We start from the raw sequence: 21,196 nt of genomic DNA, 5'->3' as shown, positions 1-21,196 counted from the left end.
GTTAATAATTCAATTACTTGGGGGTTAAAGGAGATAACCTTGGAATAAATAGTGGGTTATTTTTATCATCTTTTATACTTAATTATATGGAAATTAGGGTAAAAGAAATAGGGTTTGAATAAGAAAAATAGAAAGAAAAAAAAAAGACAGAAAGAGAGGGAGAACGAGCGAGAAACAGAGAGAAGCGAAGAGGAAAGCAGAGGTTTTGAGAAGTAGCTTGCTTGATCACAATTCTTCGGTGGAGGTAGGTTATGGTTTATGCTATTTCATAGTAAACTCTTAATAGCGAATGATATGTATTGGGTAGTATTGTAAAGTCTCCTATATGCTTAATTGTGTGCATGCATGATGAAATTATATAATTGTGATGAATTAGCATGATGAGGCTGTTGAATCTTAAACCTTAAAATCTTTTTGTTAATGATGATGCCTTGGTATAAAAGAGGGCTTGATGAACTAAAAGATTTAGAGTAATGGATCGGGTGTCACGTTCCGACACCAGGATAGTAGATGGATCGGAGTGTCACGTTCCGACACCAGGATTGTAGAGAGAATGAATCTTGAAATATGTTAATATACTCAATATAAAGAACCTATTTCCCAAAAGAGTATGGTGTGGAGGCTTGAGTCCTCATAGATGTGTTTGGTGATGTTGTAAATGATTCTTATACTTGTTGCTATCATCTGTTAAGAATATTAGTTGATTTTATGTATTATTCGATATATATTGCTTTCTATTTTGAGTTGGCCGATGATACCTACTCAGTACTTGTGCCCTGTACTGACCCCTACTTGTATTTGTTTCCTTTGTTAATCGTGGAGTGCAGCAAACGTGCCATCGTCTGCAACTCAACCGCAACTCTAGCCAGTCTTCATCACATCAAATCTCAGGGTGAGCTAATGCTTCTAGCTTGGACTGGATCTTCTTCTTCATGTCTTGATGCCTCGAAGTTCCGGCATGGACTAGCTGTTTTATTTATTTTAGCTTCCTAGATATTCTTAGATTTAGTAATTTGAGGATAGATATTCTTGTGGTGATGACTTCCAGATTTTGGGGATGATAAGTATTGAGTTTTTATAAGTTACTTAATCGATTTTCATTAATGAGTTTTAAGTCTTCCGCATTATATTCTGTTTTATTATGTTTGAAATGTTGGGGTTAGATTGGTTGGTTCGCTCACATAGTAGGATAAGTGTGGGTGCCACTCGCGACCCGTTTTGGGTCGTGACATTTTCCCAAAGGGTTATTCCAAATTAATTTCCAAAAAAATGAGAAAAACATGTGTTTTAATCCTAATTGGAAATTGATCTTTCAAATATTATGATATATTATTTGTGAACAAGGGTAGTTCTTGATGTTAGACATAATTCAATGATAGAATAGACCTTTGTGATCAGGGTCCTTCTCCGGATTCTGCACATAGCGAGAGCTTTAGTGCATCAAACTGTCCTTTTTTAAAAATCATGTTTGAGTTTTTAAACTTGATTGAATGATATTTGAATATTTGAATGATGCATAAATAGTTGTTTAGTTATTTGAACAGAGCGCATTTACCGAAAACAACTTCATTATTTTCGAAATAAAAATAGTCTATCAATGGACAACGGGCTTAAGTCAACAATAGGATTCCATTGTGCAATTCTATAGTAGATAAGAAGTCATCCATAGTGAAATCCAAAAATCAGAATGAACGTCCACTAGGGAAATTCATAATTGTAACACACTAAGCACATCCAATTTTCACAATCAAATTGCTTGTAACATATTACAAGTAAAACTCGATGATAGTTACAATAATTAAATGTAGATTTAAGATTTAAGATTGATAAATTTTAAACCGTATTATATACAAATATTAAACTATATTGAGAATATTTAAGAAAATAATATATTATCAATATACATAACATAAATATATCGAGTTTATGTTAACCCTCAATTTAATCATAGGTAATAAATTACACGACTTTAAAATTAGATTTTTATTTTTATTTTTATTTTATAATGGACTGATTAATTTATAATTGTGACGAGAAAATCAAATACGCGGCAAAAGCAATAACATTAAAACGATTACATATGCATGATTCAAACACAAATACTTTATTAAGGACAAATAAACATTTATCATCTCGCTATAACTTTTAGTGTCATTTTTCTTTTTTTTTATTTTATCTTTTCGAGTGTATGGTCCATCAAATAAAGAAGAATAAAAGATAAAAATAAAATAAAATAATTGAGATGACGTTTGGCAATCTAAGCGTTGCTCTAAAGAGATATTAGTTTAAATTATTTAAATTGAAAAAATATCCATTATTAAAATAAATAGTTCTCGTATGATAAATTCATTATTAATTACTACATAATAATTCATTTATTATTAATTACAGTATAATAATCAATTCATTATTAAATATCCTTCACTAAGTAAATAATTTATTTGATTCGAGGATCTTTTTGAAAATATTTTTTCCGTCTCTTTTAACTTGTCTACTTTTCCTTTTATAGTTCCTAATTACTTGATCATTTTAACAAATCAAGAAAGGACAATATTTTTTACCTATTATATTCTCAATTAAATGACTTATTACTTTGAAAAATGTAGAACTTTTCATCCACTTCATAATTATTAGGTTAAAATGGTAAACTCACTACGCCATTAATTATTCTCTTAATAGGTGTGTGAATTCAAAAGTGGACAAGTAAAAGGGGACGGAGGGAGTAGTATTTTCATCGACGTAAGGGTAAGAATATGTACACACTAATAAAAATAACTTTTAACGGTAATAAATATGTATATTGACAAAAAATGTTAAGATTTTTACTGACATTAATTAATTATTATTGGATTAATATCGCTATAAATTTTATGCATATTTACAAAGAATTCTAATCGTCATAACATACTTAGGATGTGATAATATGGTTTCGAAAGATGAATCATATAAGGACTTTTCTAGTGAAATATTATAGTTTTAAAAAAATATGTTTTTATTTATTTATTTCATCTATTCCATGATCAAAACATAGAGTGATATATGTTACATTAAGTTTAATTTATTCCTTAAAGCTCATGTATTTCTATGTTATTACTGTTCTTGAATCTATCCAAGGCTTGTAGCTGTAAATCTTGTCTGGATGGTTGTTCCATTTTATTTTACGATATTTTATATTTAAGTTAAAGATTTATTGAAAATAACGTTTTTATCATCTGCAAAGATAGGACCACGGGAATAAGGCATGTTGTTGTACTGCGTATTATTATTTTGATGAATATATATAATATTTAGATAGATGGTATGGAAGTGATGCAATCATATTAAATTGATCGTCACATAAAATGAGACTTTGATGGTGATACCTTTATCCTTTCATTTTGAGTTGTTGTGTTAAAATTTTATATAGTTCAAATTCTTTAAAAGTTTTGACACTTTTACATTGAATATTCTAAGAATAATGTATTTATAAAAAGTTTGACACATGAATATAATTATTTTTTTTTGAAAAATTCGAACTACATAGAGATTGCAAGTAACAAGGATTCTGTTATTACCTAAATCTTGATTCACTCTGTTTGAATGTCTAGTTAGTTGCACATGACTTAGAATTAGATGCCAATATTAAGATATTGTTTATTGTCTGTTAATATAAGATATTTATTTTTGAATTGTACAAGTACTAATTAATTATTGATTGTTGAATTGGATAATTAATTATATTTTGATAAGTAACATGCACATACAATTAATTATAGGCCTTAATTATATTTTGACAAGTAACATTTAGATATTGACAAGGTAAGTGAGAAATTACTTTGAATAATATTCTTTTTTATTGTATATTTTTCGAATTAAGAAATTACTCTGAATAGTAATCTTTTTTATTGTGTATTTCTCGAACTAAAAAGATGATTATAAAATTGAATTGCCTTTTAAGAAGCTGTTTGATTCATACGTTTCCCCCACAAATTGAGCCAAAAGTACTACTAAGATGTTAAGATATTCGGGCTTTTACTAAAAAGAGTCATTTATAAATGATTTGAGATCGTAATTTTTTGAAGAAAATGTAACAATATTTTTGGAGAGTCTAGCAGCGTAAACAAAAATGAGATTCATATGTAGTATATTTTTAATTTTATCATTCTTTTTTTATCATATATGCTATGATATTGAACGTTTACATGCACATATATAATAGATGGTAGATGGTGTGAAGAAGATCATAAGGTAATTCCATTGAAAAAGAGATCAAGAGACAACTATCACCATCACCATCACCACGACACAAGTAATATTAACACAATGAAATCGAAGACAAACAAGAAATGTCCACAAGAAAATGGTAACGAGGATGAGCAAGAACACGAGGAACATTATCAACGAATTAACAGTGATCATAAAGTTGAGCACGTAAACAAAAAGAACAAAAAGAGGTAGTGTTATATTAGAGGGATCAAGGTGTAGTCGTGTTAATGGAAGAGGATGGAGATGTTGTCAACAAACCCTTGTGGGATATTCATTGTGTGAACATCATTTGGGTAAAGGAAGACTTAGAAGCATGAATAGTACTACAGTTCGAAACTCGATGAATAATAAGAAAAAGAAGAAGAAAGGAGAAGAAAAAGATAATGAATCATACGCGTTGCCAAATGATCATGAATATTATGATGTTAATGATGATAATGACGATGAAGATGACAAGAAAAAGACGAAGAAGAAGAAGGTGAAGAAGCTTGGAATGGTGAAAGCTAGATCTCTGAGTAGTCTACTCGGTCAAACAGACAATTCAGTTGCTATGATGATAGTTGATAATAACGATAATAATAACGGGCAGCTAGCCAATTATGAAGATGACGATCAGATATTATTTTATGTACTCAGATATTATAATTAGTACTCGTGTCAGATCATTCAATACGTAATGTTGTGCTTGTGCAACTATGTTAAGGGTTCAACATGGATGTGTGCATGTGACAATTATGTTATTATTGAAGGATTCAAGTAATTAATATAGCTAATTGGAATTAGTTTTTTTTTTTGGTTTGATTTTTTGTCCAAGATGTAGCTAAGACAGTTTGCTCATATAATATATTTTTTTTAATTGCATGAATTTTGTTCATTTGCTTTAGTTTTATTTTATTTGCTAACTTTTTAATTTATTTACTTTCTCTACTCTTTTTGGAGCTATTCTTGAGTTCAGCTTTATGCTGGCAACAAGTTAGCCGCCACATTTGTGATTCCTTATTGTTATTAAAAAATAAAATGCTAATTAATGCTAACACATAATAATTTGTATTTTTAACCATCACCTCTTACTTGTTCGAGATTCATATGATCCATCATTGAATTTAAAGTATCAAAATAATTAACTTTGAATATTGGAATATAATTTGTCACAAATCAAATTGACCATAGTTTAAAAAATATTTATCAGATGTGAGCAACTAACTATCTGCACATTTCTTTAATTTCCTTTATTGATGATAAAATAAAACAAAACGCTTACTCTTATTGCTCTTCTCAGGTTCACCTCTTTTGGATGCCCTGAGGTTTGAAGTCATTTGTTTATCACAGAACAAGTCCCCCTCAGTCACTGCCATAGTTGACCCTCTCTTTCAGATTCTCGCTTCTATGAGCACATTTATAAAGGATGAAGAAGAGACAATATCAATGCTACTTTGGTTGTTCTATTGGCAACAGTAACTATATATTATTTACACATATTCTAAGCATGGGCTGTCCATAGTCATCAAACATCCTTCAAAGAATCATATCGGATGACGCATATGTTAGCCAATGTTCTCACGCTGGTAAGTATTTACTTTCAAATGATTGTGTTTGCCGCTCTGTCATACATTCTTTTAGCTAGCATGTTATAACAAGTTAACAACTATTTATAGAATCATTATAAGTTAGATACTATGTTAAAATATAATAACCAAGTAGCAAAAGAAGTTGATACCGAAATTATTTAGAGCTTAGAGTATTCGGAAACAAATGGCCAGATCAGGAATAACAAAACTGATAACAAAACTATTAAGAACTAATTGCATAAAGTCATGATTATTATATTTTTATAGCTCAAGACAATAGTAAAATTAATACATAAAATAATTTTAGAAAAATATTTCAGATTTACCAACTACCTATTTGTCATTAAATAGGTAAGGAACAACGAGTGTGCTCCAACGGGCTCTACCAACTTAGTATATTTCACTTTTTTTTCACGAAAGCTTTCTACCAATTGTTTTTTTTTTATGATATAGTGTTATTCTTCTTAGAAAAATAAAATGATATACCATATAAGCTTTGAAGTTTCAAATATTTTTCTTAATGCCTACTGATGGATGGAGACCAAAATATTTTTTAAAAATCATTTTTATGTCAAGATTTTTCTTCAATAAGACAACGTTACTCCTTGACTGAATAATTTACTTTTGGATACAATATTATGTGAAAATGTAGTTGAAACAAAAAATTTGCATGAAATTTGACTGAATTAGATTCTTTGAGGTCGAATTGTGATGCCTCTATCATCATAAGAAGCAGGCTAAATTGATTTTTTTTACATTTAATTGAGTTCATATATGACTGTTTAATTTGGTATTTATACAAGTATATAAAAAAAAATTGGTTGCTAAAACTTTTTGGGTTGGAATATTTATATTTAGAGATGCCTTCTCTTCCGCTCATATAGTTTACTGAAAATGGGTGAGCTTTATGACTTCTAAATGGAAAGATCTAATGCTTTTAACATGTATACTTATTGTAGGTGGGACAGCTGCCCGCATACGTGCAGTCACAGATAAGGGGCATAATTCTACGCAATGCAGTGGAGTGAATGGTGCTCTGGTAACATAGAGTTGAGTGAGATTCTTTACTCAGAGAATATATTTCATGCCTAACTTAAAAGCATATGTGTTGCTATTCAACCTCTTTCAGGATCTAATAATTTTGGAGTATGTAAAATGTGTAGAAAGTGTATATTGTAGTTTTTAGTGGAGAAAAAAGACATAGCATTGAGACTTGTCAAAAAGGAAAACATAAGAAAAAGCTTGAACACTTTAAAGATCTCAATAGTTAATAGCATATGCATATACTGCCGCTGATTTTGGTATTTTTGCTTTGCAGGTTTGGCTTAGAGCCTCTACTTTCTTACTATCTTGTTGTTGCTATTGTCTTCTTAAATGCTGTGTTTTTGTTTTCTTTGAGCTGAGGGTCTTTTGAAGACAACCTTTCTATCTTAGAAGATAGCGGTCAGGTTTGCGCACATTTTACCTTCCTCAAACTCCATTTGTGGACTATACTAAATATGGTATTGTTGTATTAGGTAACTGAGGTGTATGTGGTCATGAAAATGCAACAATAAAGCACCTAGATGATGAAGGTGTGGAGGTCTTACAAAATAAATCATTTAGTGATGATAAATTTGAATAGGGTCAATAAGATCTTTAAAGTGTTCAAGCTTTTTCTTATGTTTTCCTTTTTGACAAGTCTCAATGCTCACTCAACTCTATGTTACCAGAGCACCATTCACTCTACTGCATTGCATAGAATTATGCCCCTTATCTGTGACTGCACGTATGCGGCAGCTGTCCCACCGACAATAAGTATACATGTTAAAAGCATTAGATCTTTCCATTTAGAAGCCATAAAGCTCACCCATGTTCAGTAAACTATATCAGTGGAAGAGAAGGCATCTCTAAATATAAATATTCCAACCCAAAAAGTTTTAGCAACCAATTTTTTTTTATACTTGTATAAATACCAAATTAAACAGTCATATATGAACTCAATTAAATGTAAAAAAAATCAATTTAGCCTGCTTCTTATGATGATAGAGGCATCACAATTCGACCTCAAATAATCTAATTCAGTCAAATTTCGTGCAAATTTTTTGTTTCAACTACATTTTCACATAATATTGTATCCAAAAGTAAATTATTCAGTCAAGGAGTAACGTTGTCTTACTGAAGAAAAATCTTGACATAAAAATGATTTTTAAAAAATATCTTGGTCTCCATCCATCAGTAGGCATTAAGGAAAATATTTGAAACTTCAAAGCTTATATGGTATATCATTTCTATTTACTAAAAAGAATAACACTATATCATAAAAAAAACAATTGGTAGAAAGCTTTCGGAAAAAAAAAGTGAAATATACTAAGTTGGTAGAGCCCGTTGGAGCACACTCGTTGTTCAAGAAATGAACAATATAATTAGACAATGAAATGAAGTGAAAAGGATTCAACGTATGGATTGTGGTTTACTAGTGGAACTGTTTTATTGTTAATTAAAGGTTTAGAGTTTGAATTTTGGGTGTGAAGAAAATTTGTCAGGAGTGTCATTCTCAAATAAATCTTGTAACACACAATTTAAATTTAATCAAAATTCTAATATATATTCCAAATACTTGGTAAAAAAATAAAAAATAAATGAATTGAAAAAAGAAGCTTTAAGATTTGGTTGACTACTTAATTCTAAATCGTCTTGGAGCCATAATGTGCTATTCGGTTCTTCCGTTCATATTAGTCATTACGTTGATTATATTGGAAAAATTTATGTTCTCAAAGTCTAACCAAAGTAAATTAAAAATAGTAGTACTCCCTTTTTTCCTATTTATTTGTCTATTTTTATAGTGATATACTTACTAAGAAATTAATTAATGACATAGTGAATCTATCATTTACTCCTATTAATTATGAAATGGATGAAAAGTTTTATATTTTTCAAATAATTAATTATTTAATTGAGGGTATAATAGATAAAAAAAAATTGTTTTTTCTTGATTGTCAAAATGAACAAGTAATTAGGGATAACTATAAAAGGAAAAGTGAACAAGTAATTAGATACATATTAATATCATTTATCCATTGATTTTATAAAATAACGAATATTAAGGAATATAGGTTTTTGGTAAGTACGATATATAAATAGAAACGGAGAAAGTAATATTATTAAACCCAAAAAGAGATATAAATAAAGTAATCTTGGAGCTTATTTTACTCTATTTATCCCTAATTACTTATCCACTTTTAAATTGATACAACTATTAAGAAAACAATGATTGATATATTGAGTTTATCACTCTATCCTATTAATAGTTAAAAGTAGATGAATCAAAAATTTTAAGATTTAAAAATGTTTTAGGCTTTTTCAAAGTAATTAATCGAGGATATAATAGGTAAAAATAAATTATCCATTCTTAATTTGTCAAAATAGATAAATAATTAGAGACAGCTAAAGTAAAAACAGGAAAGTAATATATGCTCTTCACTTTAGATTTTCTAAGTACTGTCTATTATTTTCATTATTATTTATTAAAAATAAAAGAGTATTAGAAGATTGAAAACAATGGTGTTGATGATCTTTTTGAGATAATAAAATGAAATAAACTAGAATACTAAATTACAATATTACATGTTTACTAGTTTTTATATATATACTACGCCCATGGAGAAGTCATGCATGTAGTGTACGGTATCATTAGGTCAATGAGTGACAAGTAACTTGAAATCGGCATGCACTAGATTGCATCAAATCATAAATTAAAGATGATGATTGACACATATATATATAGCTTGCACGAATGGGTTGTTTTTGAATCTAAATGATAAAAATATAAAATGAATGTGCATGGCGTCCCTTGATGTAGAAGGGGAACAAGTTCCAAGACTAAGGCAACTAACTATTGTTCACGATCATCAAAGTATGTGGTTTAGTGGATGAAACTGTTTCTTTTTAAATTATTAAGAAAGAGAGATCTCCAAATGAGATCTGTCCGACATGAATCTGAACAAATTCAACTTCAATACGAATATCAAACTACAGAGAAAAAAAATCCTCCTACCTAGGAATGGCAATATCCATATCTCACCCTCGATCTTCCGATGAGTTTCCCTACTTCCTACGTCGCAACCCACAATTAGCAATGTTTGATTATACGTCTATAGTATTTTTTTCTTCTTCAAAATGTCTGATGCCAGTCATGTAGACATTATTAAGTTATAAATCATTTCATTAACTAAATTAGTTACTAACATTATAGATTAAATTATTTTGAATAGAACATACGCACTCCTTTTCAACACATGATAAAAATGAAACAAAAATGAAGAAAATACATACTAAAGGGAAACATGGAGATTCCAATTAATTCTAAACTAATTTTTAGTGAGTCAAGTTGTAGATTCATGACGAATTTTGTTGGTCCTAAAAAAATAAATTAATTTCATTGATTAATTGACACATAAATAAAGGTACATTTCTTTACCTTTTTACCATCTCTCTTACTTACCCTTTCTTTTCTTTTATTTTTTTATTTTCTTACTTCTAATAAATATTTATTAACTTCATTTTCTTAAATTGTTGATATATTGAATAAAAGAATTAATAAATATTTCTTTTATCACAATAACTAAAAAAAAAATTAGGACGGAGAATTTAAAATACTAATATCATGCAATATTTTTTTAAATAATATCATATGAACTAAAATAGAATTAAAATAACAACGACTATAAATATATAAAGTAAAACAGAATCTAAAAAAATGAAAAACTAAATTTGAATTAATTTATTTTTTTAGGTGCTAGTAATTGAAACACTAAATATTTTTTAGTTAATTTGATATTATTAAAAAATATTGCATGATATTAGTATTTTAAATACTCCGTCTTAAATTTTTTTTTTAGTTATTGTGATAAAATAAATATTTATTAATTCTTTTATTCAATATATCAACAATTTAAGAAAATGAAGTTAAGAAATATTTATTAGAAGTAAGAAATAAAAATTAAAAGAAAAGAAAGGTAAGTAAGAAAAATAGTAAAAAGGTAAAAAAATGTACATTTATCCACGTGTCAATTAATGGAGGGTCAACCTACAATACGGTGACCCAACTATTGTTGGTTGGACATCTTCCATTGTAAAATTTTTCCTTTCAAGATGACTAAATCAAGTGTTCAAATATATTCCCAAATGGTGCATGACAAGTTATTTTACCTATATATAAAATTTTATCCACGTGATAGTCGACTCGTTAATTTTTATAAATATTTGTTACTAGTTCAGATACAAAACTCTAATAAATAATACTTACTGTTAATTCTTTCAAAGCCTTTGGATGTTGATGAAGAAATTTAATAGCCAAAGTTATAGCTAGAGAGGTTGTCTCAAAGCTAGCAAAGAGCAACACAAACATCAAATCCAAAGCTATTGCCTCAGTGAGAATTGTGTCTTTACTTTGAAGTTCTTCTAATACATAATCAAAAAAGTCACTTTGTTCCTTTCTTGGTTGTGATTTCCTTTCCTCTAACATTCTCTTGAGTATCTTCATTATCTTCTTTCTTCCCTAATGAACACCTTCTAGAGTTAGTCCAATCACGACTCGTATAAATTTAGTCAAACATCATTATAACAGTACTATTTATTCTATATTTTTGAATGTTACAACAAAATACTGTTACAGAAAACATATAATCTAACATATTATAAAGAATTGTTTCTAAAAAAAAAAATTAATCATTATAGTGAAATGGTCTTCTAGAAGATGGTTAAAATATGCAATAACACTTTGCCCTTCAACTTTGGATGTGCACAAATAGGCACTTAAACTTGTATAAAGTTGAACAAATAGAAACACATGTCCTACATGTCATTATTTGTTCTACGTGGTTTCCTACGTGTATTTTATCATGTAGGTCTCATGTGTTTATTTATTTCAAAGTTGGATAGTTAAAATACCTATTTGTGCATTATAAAAGTTGGAGGTCAAAATTAAAATTTAAAGTCAAATTTAGGGTTCAATATATGTATTATGCCAAATAGGAAGTATTGTTATAAGGTTGTAAATAATAATAGTGTCATATAAACTGAAATAGATGGTTGCAAGGAATGAATCCAAAGTGAACACGAAATGGTGTCACATGGAAAAAAAAAGCAGAAAAAAAAAAGGCAAAATGAATCAAGGAAGCAATCATGAGTTAACGAGGATCATAGTCTTAACAAAACATGTTTGTTTTCTATTCGTAACTACACGTACGCATGGCTCATAAGTCATGAGAATGCATAATTCGCCTACTGCCTAACAGGTTAGGAATATAAGACTAAAATCATTTAAGTGCTTAAATTGATCTGGTATATCAGACTAAAAGATACCATATTTTGACGAACGTTTAACGATATATTTTTCATTATATAGTTCTTTACACGCACAATTTGTAGGCTGTGTAACTAAGCTTTTGAAAGACAAAAATACTTTTTTTTCTTTTGTCTAAATTAAATTATTTGACTTTTGAAAAATAAAAAATGTAACGTAAATTGACCAGGAGAGTAATGAACTCGGAGAAAATTGAAAAAGAAAAGATATTGTAGATTTTTTTTATTCATAAACCTCAATTCGACACCCTTCGTCGGTGGCCCGCCGGGGCGGAGGCATCATACTGAGGGGGTTGGCGAAAAATATTTACTATTTTATACATGGTTAAAATTATTTTTTTAAATATGTATAATAGATGTCGAACCTCCTCCTACTAGTTCGTGTGTTTTGCTTCTCAACCCCTTATTTAAAATTCTGACTTCGCCACCGATGGCCCGTATAATCTTTAGACTTAAGTGGCAATGTGACAATTCTGAAAATAAAATGTTCAAACAGCTATACACACAAAGGTTATTAGATATTTTATAAACAATACATAGTCATTCAAGCCAAATTATTGGATGTTTATGTGAAGCTCAATATATATCATAATCCTTCTCATTTAGTTTCGATTTTTGTGATAGTAATTGTCTAGTAATCATATATCCTAAACAAATCAAGCTATATACTATACATGTTAGTTTTTCATAACAAATAAGTTCTCGTCACGATAGATTGATGATACTCTACGTCCTCCAAATCAACCATTCCAAGACTCATATCCTGTCACAAAAAAGTACAATATGATGAATCAAATATCAATAGAAAGAATAATTTATAATAACTTTTAGGGGTACGATATTAGATTGAATAATTAATTAAACTTACTCGGAACAATTGACGTTTGGGACGATAGGGAAGGGCAAGAGGACTCCACAACGTCCAGAAATTGATATAGATACTTTATGGTCGATGTTCAAATCTTGCATTTCAGATTTAAAACATTCACAAATTGCTAATTCTGCTTCACGGTTTACTCCCATGCCATTAAGCCTAAACATTTCATTGCAACAAGTCTTTGGAACAATGCCAGTACTTTTGTACCCAATTGACATCCAATCTATGCAAGGTTTAATACGTTGAGCTATTTCTTTGCACTTAACTGCACCATCCGATAAATATGACCTCGATAACAACAACGAAATAATTAAAATAACAAGAGAAAATGTTGATGATGATGGCCTCATTGTGAAGTTTCGATCGAGATTCAAAGTAATTTTTTTTTGAAAAATAATAATAGTAACGATGTGGGAAATTTTGTTTTTGTTTTTGTTTGTGTGCCAAACTTGATTTTCTATTGATAAAGTTGTATGTGAAGTTAGTTTGAGGTAACACATATTTTTGGGAGGGTCATAAATAATTCATTCTCCGCAACAAAAGACTCTTTGAGGCTACTAATTTAAATACCAATTCGAGTTCGTTAATGACTTGCTAGGAGCCAATTTTAAGTTCATTTGATTTTTTTCTGGATTTTGACATTTAATGGAAATATTTTTTGTAGTGCAAAAAAGACACATGTTAAACCTATAGTAGTGCGGTTAAATTTTAATAAAATGAATACTGCTTTTTATTTCATCTTCATCATCATTCGGGTTTCGGTCCGCCACATAGCTCAGTCAATTTCATATCATCTCAAAACGGCTCAATTCATGGCTTCACCTCTTCTCCAAAACGGCTCAACATCACTGTTACAAGATACGATAAACCCTTCTCCTTCATTATCTTATAAAATGCTCTAAAGACAATTATACCCTTATACTTTATGTCAAAAAACTGACATGTTGAAACTGTGGCCTTTCTAATATAACTAAGATTAAAGAACTAAACTATGTTCACGTGAAGTAAGTTTTAACTAGCTGGGGCCATTATCAAATAGATCTCCAAGAATAATGTTTGAATTTGTGATTTCATGTTGTGGTATGATTTTATGAAATAAGATTAATATTTTGCCTACGATTTTATGCTGATTTCATATCATGAAATTTCGAGTTCTCTAAAATGTATGATTTGAGAATTTCAAAATAAAAATTAAAAATTTATCCACATATTTGTATTTTGTTAAAAATCTCACACTTATATTCATCAACCATTTATTTTATATGTAATAAAACTTATAATTCATATCATTACTCTTTAAATAATTTATATTTCATATAATAATTAATGTTATCACTAACATTAAATTTATTATTATTTCAAATTAATTCCTACTTTATCATTTATATTCATAAGTTTTTATCAAATTTATTTACCAACCAATTTTATTTTTATTTTTTTAATTAAATTAATTAAAGTTTGAACAATAAGTATTGTATTTCGTTAGAATAATTTTGTGATAGTGTATTATGTGCATAAATTTTAACTCATTTGGTAAGATTGTATAAAAAATAAAATAATTTATTTTAATGAAAATATTCTTCAAAGTTTTCAAATAAACAAAGTTCTTAGATTAAAACGAACTTCCTATTAAATTATATTTAAAAAAGTTTGAGTATGCATTTCTCAAAAAATGGCCAATCAAATTCAAAATAATAAAATCTCCATTTAACTCTAAAAGTAAAAAAATTCCCAAGTAAATCCTCAAGAAATAAATGCCGAACAAAATTCGTAGAACATAAATACCACATATAGATTTATTTTTGAACAATTTTGTTAAGTAATTATTTCTAACTTGATCGGCAAATATGTTTATTTCAAAATTTTCTTTCAAACAAATTTAAAAGTATTTTTTTTCATAACTTGCAAATTTACATATGAAAATGATACTTCCAAATAATTTTCCCTAAATAATTCCTGAGGTAATAAATTTGCAAAAATTGCGCTAAAACTACCTACCAATTTTCTGGGGAGATATTTTTCGCAGGCAAAAAAGTCTAGAATTCAGGAATTTCTTAATTTTGCATGACAATTCGTAGGAAATTTCTGCAAAAATAATCCCCAAATAAAATCTCCAGGTAATTATGTCTTGTAGAACACGTTTGTCTACTTGTTCAAATTTATATAAGTTTAAATGCTAACATGTGCACATTCAAGTGAAATATCATAGATGTTAAATGATCAGATCAAATTAAAAGATATATTATATATGATTTCTTTTTAAATATGGTCTACATTCCTCATTTTCTGAAAATGACTTCCACGTATGAAGCTCTCGGATTACGTACGAATCAATTAAACAAGCCAAACCTAATTTACCTGAGACATTCAACCAAATTGCACTAAAAGAGTAATATATCAAAATAAATAATTATATAATGTCATAAATTATATATCATATAAGAACTACTAATGTACTGTTACAAAAAACTCCAATTTATTTTTTTAAAAATAAATTGAATTTGTGTTTAGTTATTCATTTTGCAATTAAGTTAATTATTCGAATACGTTTTTTTCCCTAAAAATAGAATAAAATGTGAAATATAATTAATATGGAACCATTTTATAAAAATTAATAATTTAGGATAAAATTTTGAAAAAATATAGTAAAAGTTTTAAAAGGTTTTGAATGTTTTTCAAATTTCAATATAACTTCAAGTTATGTTTGTTAATTTTATAATCCGGCGTTGATTTTGAAATAAATAAAGGAAAATAAAAAGATTATCTGTTTCTTTGTGTTCATTTATTTTCATCTTATACAAATAACTAAATATAATATTTATTATCTTAAGAAATAAGATATTATTTAATTTTCTTTTTCATGGTTATACTACTTTAAATGTGAAAAGTGATACTGTTGTTAGGAAAAAGTAGAACACATATGAGTAAATAAGATTTATTCACTCAAATTGTTTGTTGAATTATTATCATTAGATGAGTAAAAAAACCATTAAGTTTAAATCAACATTTTAATTCGAATTTGTATGCATGACATTCTGTAAAAGTAATCATTGGATCATATGGTATATTAGTGTTAATTAAGACAATTTAAATAAGTTATATTATTTAATAAAAATATTAATATTTTATTATGAAGTGTGATTCTTATTATCATTTTACTATGGTTTTTATTTGAAAAATATTGCTGACACCTTTTCTTTTTAAAAAACGAATTATATACTTATAATACATTGAAATTTTTTTGCACGAGCCCAATTTGAGGAAAATGACATAAAGTAAAGCAATTAATTAATTAGAGCTGTCCATATAAGTTTTTTATAATTTTTTTTTTTTTACAGATAAGACATTGGATATTATGTATAAATTGATACTAATTCATTTATAAGATTTACTTTAATTTGAATTTATCGTTAAAATTATAAATTTAGAGCAATACAGTGAGAAATAATTACAAAGATCCTTAAAATATACCGTTAGATAGGTTTCCATGTATACTTCCTTTCAACCAACTTATCAAGTATCAACTTATATAAGCTATTCAATTTATATTCTTTTGAATTCACATGTAATTTTATTTCACATGTCATGAACTAATAGTTCTATTACAATCGAACTCGACACAATAACTTATTTAAATATTTTATTTTACTTTTAATAACATTGCAATGCATGACAATCTAGAATATATATGCTCTACGAAGCATCATTGCATGTACTAATATTTTTCGATCTAGAAATAATATATCCATTAGTATATGGCTTTGTGAAAAAAATAAAACCCGCGACACTGTAAAAAAATAATCAAAATTAGCTACAAATATCATCACTAATTTATTGGTGACTCTTAAAGATTACAAAAATTTATCGCTAAATAAAATTAGTTGTTCATTTGTAAGATGTTTTATCCATTGCTAATTTCATTTTTAGTAGTGTTGTGTATTATTGCAATCATTTTTCTTTCGCAAGCAAACATGACAAGCGGAAAAATTTTAATAATTTAATTAATTGATAATTTTAGATTTTATCTTAAAAGTGAGGGTTTGATCTTTTTATCTTATCACCCCTTCATTTCTCTTTTTCTTACCCCTAATTTTTATTTTTTTGTAAAAGGAAAAGGCAAGTGTTATATTGTATTTATGGATGTATCTATAAGTGGTCTTAATGAACATGATCCGACATAAATAAAGACATGCAGTAATTCAATCATGATAGCTAGTGACGGAGTTAGAAAATTTCATCAAAAAAGTATTCAAACTTTAAAGGGGGAAGTGCACAAATAGATTTTTTGTTTTTAAATTTTATTCGATACGAAGAAGATTGTGTTGAAAAATGGAAGTAGTGAACTTGTCTTTTGTTCTTAAATATAATTGGATTTGAAAAAACGTTTGTGTTATATTGCTTTGTAGAACAGACCCACATGTTACTTCTCATTTTCACGCATTTCTCCTCATTCAAAAAGAGAAGGTATAGAAATGCATTTTTAAGATCAAAGATCCCTTCATCAGAACATGGGTTCGTTATAGCCGCTGAAACCATTCAAAAGTAACCCAAATTGGGGATTAAAGTACATGTATTGGTGCTCAATTTACCCAAAGCAAAGGAAAATTACATATATGAAATTGGGAAAGAGAGTAGAGAGAGAAACAGCTGGTGAAAACCTCACTTATCATATCGGTACATTATCGCTTGTGTTAATCTGCACCGATTAACATTCAACATTAGGATTAAACTGCATATCCAACAGGAAAATCAAATCAACAACTTGATAATGTAAATGTACTTGCATGTGCGCGCTCAAGTGCCTGTAGAGCTATATATTATGTGCTTACCAGTTAACATTCAACATTAGGATTCAGCTGCATATCCAACGAGGAAATTAAACCATTAACTTCACAATGTAAATTCACGGGCCAACTACATACTATAAAGACGCTTAGACATCGCGGATACTTTTTCGAGAGCACACTGAAATGGTGTTGATCATACGATATTAAACTGATTTTTTCATACTATTTTAATTCTCCATTATAAAGCTTAATTAATCAGTAANCATGAGCCGCTCCTTCCCACCCAGCCCATGCAAATGTAAAACACATATTAAAATCCACAACGGCAAGAATATTTTGAGTCGGATAACCTTTACGTCCAATATAAGATATTTGTTGATCTTGTGGCAATCTAGCTTTGACATGTGTGTCATCAAGTGCTCCAATACAATCCTAAAAATATAGGCATGTGAACTAAATAAATATAACAAGTAATACTAAAAAAATATAGGAGTTAATATTTTAAAAGATCACTCAACTTTCACAATTTATTTAACAAAGTCATTGAACTTTAATTTTTAAAATATAGAATTTCTTGAAGACACATATTTTTATTGATAAATTTATTTGAATTATTTTGTTGATATAAAGACCCTAAAGTTAAGTGATTTTATTGATATAAAATAACATTTAATGACTTTATCAGATAAGTTGTGAAAGTTGAATGACCTTTTTAAGATATTAACTCAAAATATAGCAAATNTGTCTATCATTCACATATTTTTTTATTATCACAAATTATTTATAAGAGGAATATAAATTTTTATATAAGTTATATGTGCAACTTATTTTACATTTTAATAATATATAATTTGAATAGTAATTGTCTATCATCCACATACTTCTTTATCAACAAATTACTTATAAGAAGAATACTTCATATTTCAAAAATAAGTTGTTTGAATCAAATACAAATATCAAAATGAAAGAGAACACTTTACTAACATAAAAGTGGAAAAACGAAAATAATACAAACATCAAACGTTACCAATTTCATTAGCAATCATGTCACGAAGCCCCGNGTCCATATTTTTCTTCTAAATCTTTGGATAGATTAACAAACACCACCTTCTTTAACCGAAAATTTTCATAACAACGAGTTTCATTTCCTTGTAATATCTCTTGAATAAATATATATCCGGAATGCTTTGATGTACGACAAGGTTTTTTGAATAAGTATTTTTCATAATACATTAAAATGTATTTACCTGCTATCCGGCATAGAGACATTCATTCTTTCTCGTTTTGCTCTCTCCTACTTTGTTCTAGTTCTTCATCTTCTTCATCTAACAAATCACTTAAATGAGGTGATATGGTAAAGTCCAAATCCTCCATTTAACTACAAATAAAAATATCTTCAATTAAAAAAAAATCAAAAGTATAAAAGTTTCATTATTTCACAAGTAATGACACATATTTTTACTTGCTTACATTTACATAAATTCAACATAACAAACACCTATATGTAAATTCAACACAACATATACATTTACATAAATTCAACATAACCAACACCTATATGTAAATTCAACACAACATATACATTTACATAAATTCGACATTACAAACACATTTATATAAATTAAAACTTCACTTAAAATAAATTATCCATACAATGATAATGTCCAAAACAAAATCCAAGATAATAAAAAAAGTTCATGCGTACAAGCATAATGTCAAACATAAAAGAATAAATTACTTTTTCAATAACAACACATTTTCACACTTTCTTAAGGTATAACTGATAGTTATACTCCATCCAAGACTTCGAACTTCATCCGTAGGCATCTTAAGAAACACTTGTCGAATGTCTTTTTTAAGAAACATGTTCACAAAGTAGTTGTACATTTCACCCCTTTCAAAAATATTGGGAATATTTGCCAAAAAATCCATACACTTATCAATGGTGGGATCATCTACCGCATGAGATGTAGCAGTACTTTTGTTAGACATTAACTCTAGTAAAGATTGCATATCTTCTTTCATTGATGCAGCTGTAGATTTTGTCTTACTTTTTTTCACTTGATTACTAGTTCCAATACCATCAGTTGAATTTGGTCTTTTTATTGATGGTTTAGGAAACATAGAAGAATTCATATCTTCTGGATCATCACTTTCATCACCCCCTTCATTATTAGTATTAATGAAGTGCTCCATATCATCATTATCAATACCATTTTGTCTTTCTTCGTCATAATCTACCTCACTTTCAAAAAATTGGGATTGATTTGAGGCACGTGCTCTTTCCCCCGTAGCAACAATATCAGAAAATAATGCATCATAGCGAAACCATATTAGTGAAAGATCCTTATTCCTAAATTTTCTATATCGAACATCCTCCTATAACAAAAAATGAAACAACAAATTTAAGTAAGTAAAAATGTAACTTTAAAATAAATAAAAAGATATATAAAACAACGTGAAAACTGTACCTTAATTTTTCGCTTCCACCAATCATCATCTGCCATAATTGTATTTTTAGTGGCATCCCATCCTATACCTGTATCTCCTCTCATCAATTGCTTAAAAAGAGTCCACTCAGCTTTCATGCCATCCCAATGATTTTTCATTTGTATTTTTGTATAACGTCTTCCCGTTTTTTCATAGAATGCTTTAATCGTATTTTTCCATCCATCTTTAGATAAATGAGTGTTTGGTCTATTTCCTTTCCTAATCTCTAATTCACATAACTCTATAAATTTGAGATGAGCATCATTATCCCACTTAGCATTAGTTTGTGTTTCAGACATGGTGTAATTGATCTGAAGATGAAACTGATAAGAAAATTTAAAATAACATTAAACTAGTTCAAAGAAAAAATAGAAGGAGCACATTTAAGATTCGTTAGTTCGAGAACAAATTATCTTAAAATAATTTCACTATAACAATACTAAAATCCCGAATAACCTATTTTATAATTTTATTTCAATTAAATATGAAATAAACTCAAACTAAAATTAATCCCGATATTAGTAGGAAAGGGATTCCCAAGCCTATTAGGATTTGATATATCAAAACCTACCACAATTGTAATATGTACTATATATATAAATACTCATTTTTAGCCTCTAACATTATAGGATAACTCAAAAACAAGAAAGCTGAGGTATTACTAACAAATATGGTGAAGGAAACAGAATGTCATTCTTCATTAAAAGGATGAAAAATTAACAGTAGCTATACACATGGCTTCTCTTCTTCTCAAATTCAAACTATTTCTTCCTTTTGTGAAACTCTTGTGCCACCTTGTAATAACAGTGATAATTCATTTGCTTCTTTTTTGTAACTATTTTCTAGATTCTGAAAAGGGCACTCTTTTTTGCTAACTAGATTGT

General features: G+C 28.2%; 2 pseudogenes; one reads left to right on the top strand and one right to left on the bottom strand.

The window, feature by feature from the left end:
• Positions 1–4,176: 4,176 nt before the first annotated feature.
• LOC107019274 lies at positions 4,177–4,986 on the top strand (annotated as a pseudogene).
• Positions 4,987–19,581: 14,595 nt separating this feature from the next.
• On the bottom strand, positions 19,582–20,623 carry LOC107018965 (annotated as a pseudogene).
• Positions 20,624–21,196: the final 573 nt, after the last annotated feature.

This window comes from Solanum pennellii, chromosome 5 (genome assembly GCF_001406875.1).
Source record: "Solanum pennellii chromosome 5, SPENNV200".
Lineage (NCBI taxonomy): Eukaryota > Viridiplantae > Streptophyta > Magnoliopsida > Solanales > Solanaceae > Solanum > Solanum pennellii.
Note: the sequence above shows the minus strand (reverse complement) of the source record. Positions and strands in the feature narration are given on the sequence as shown.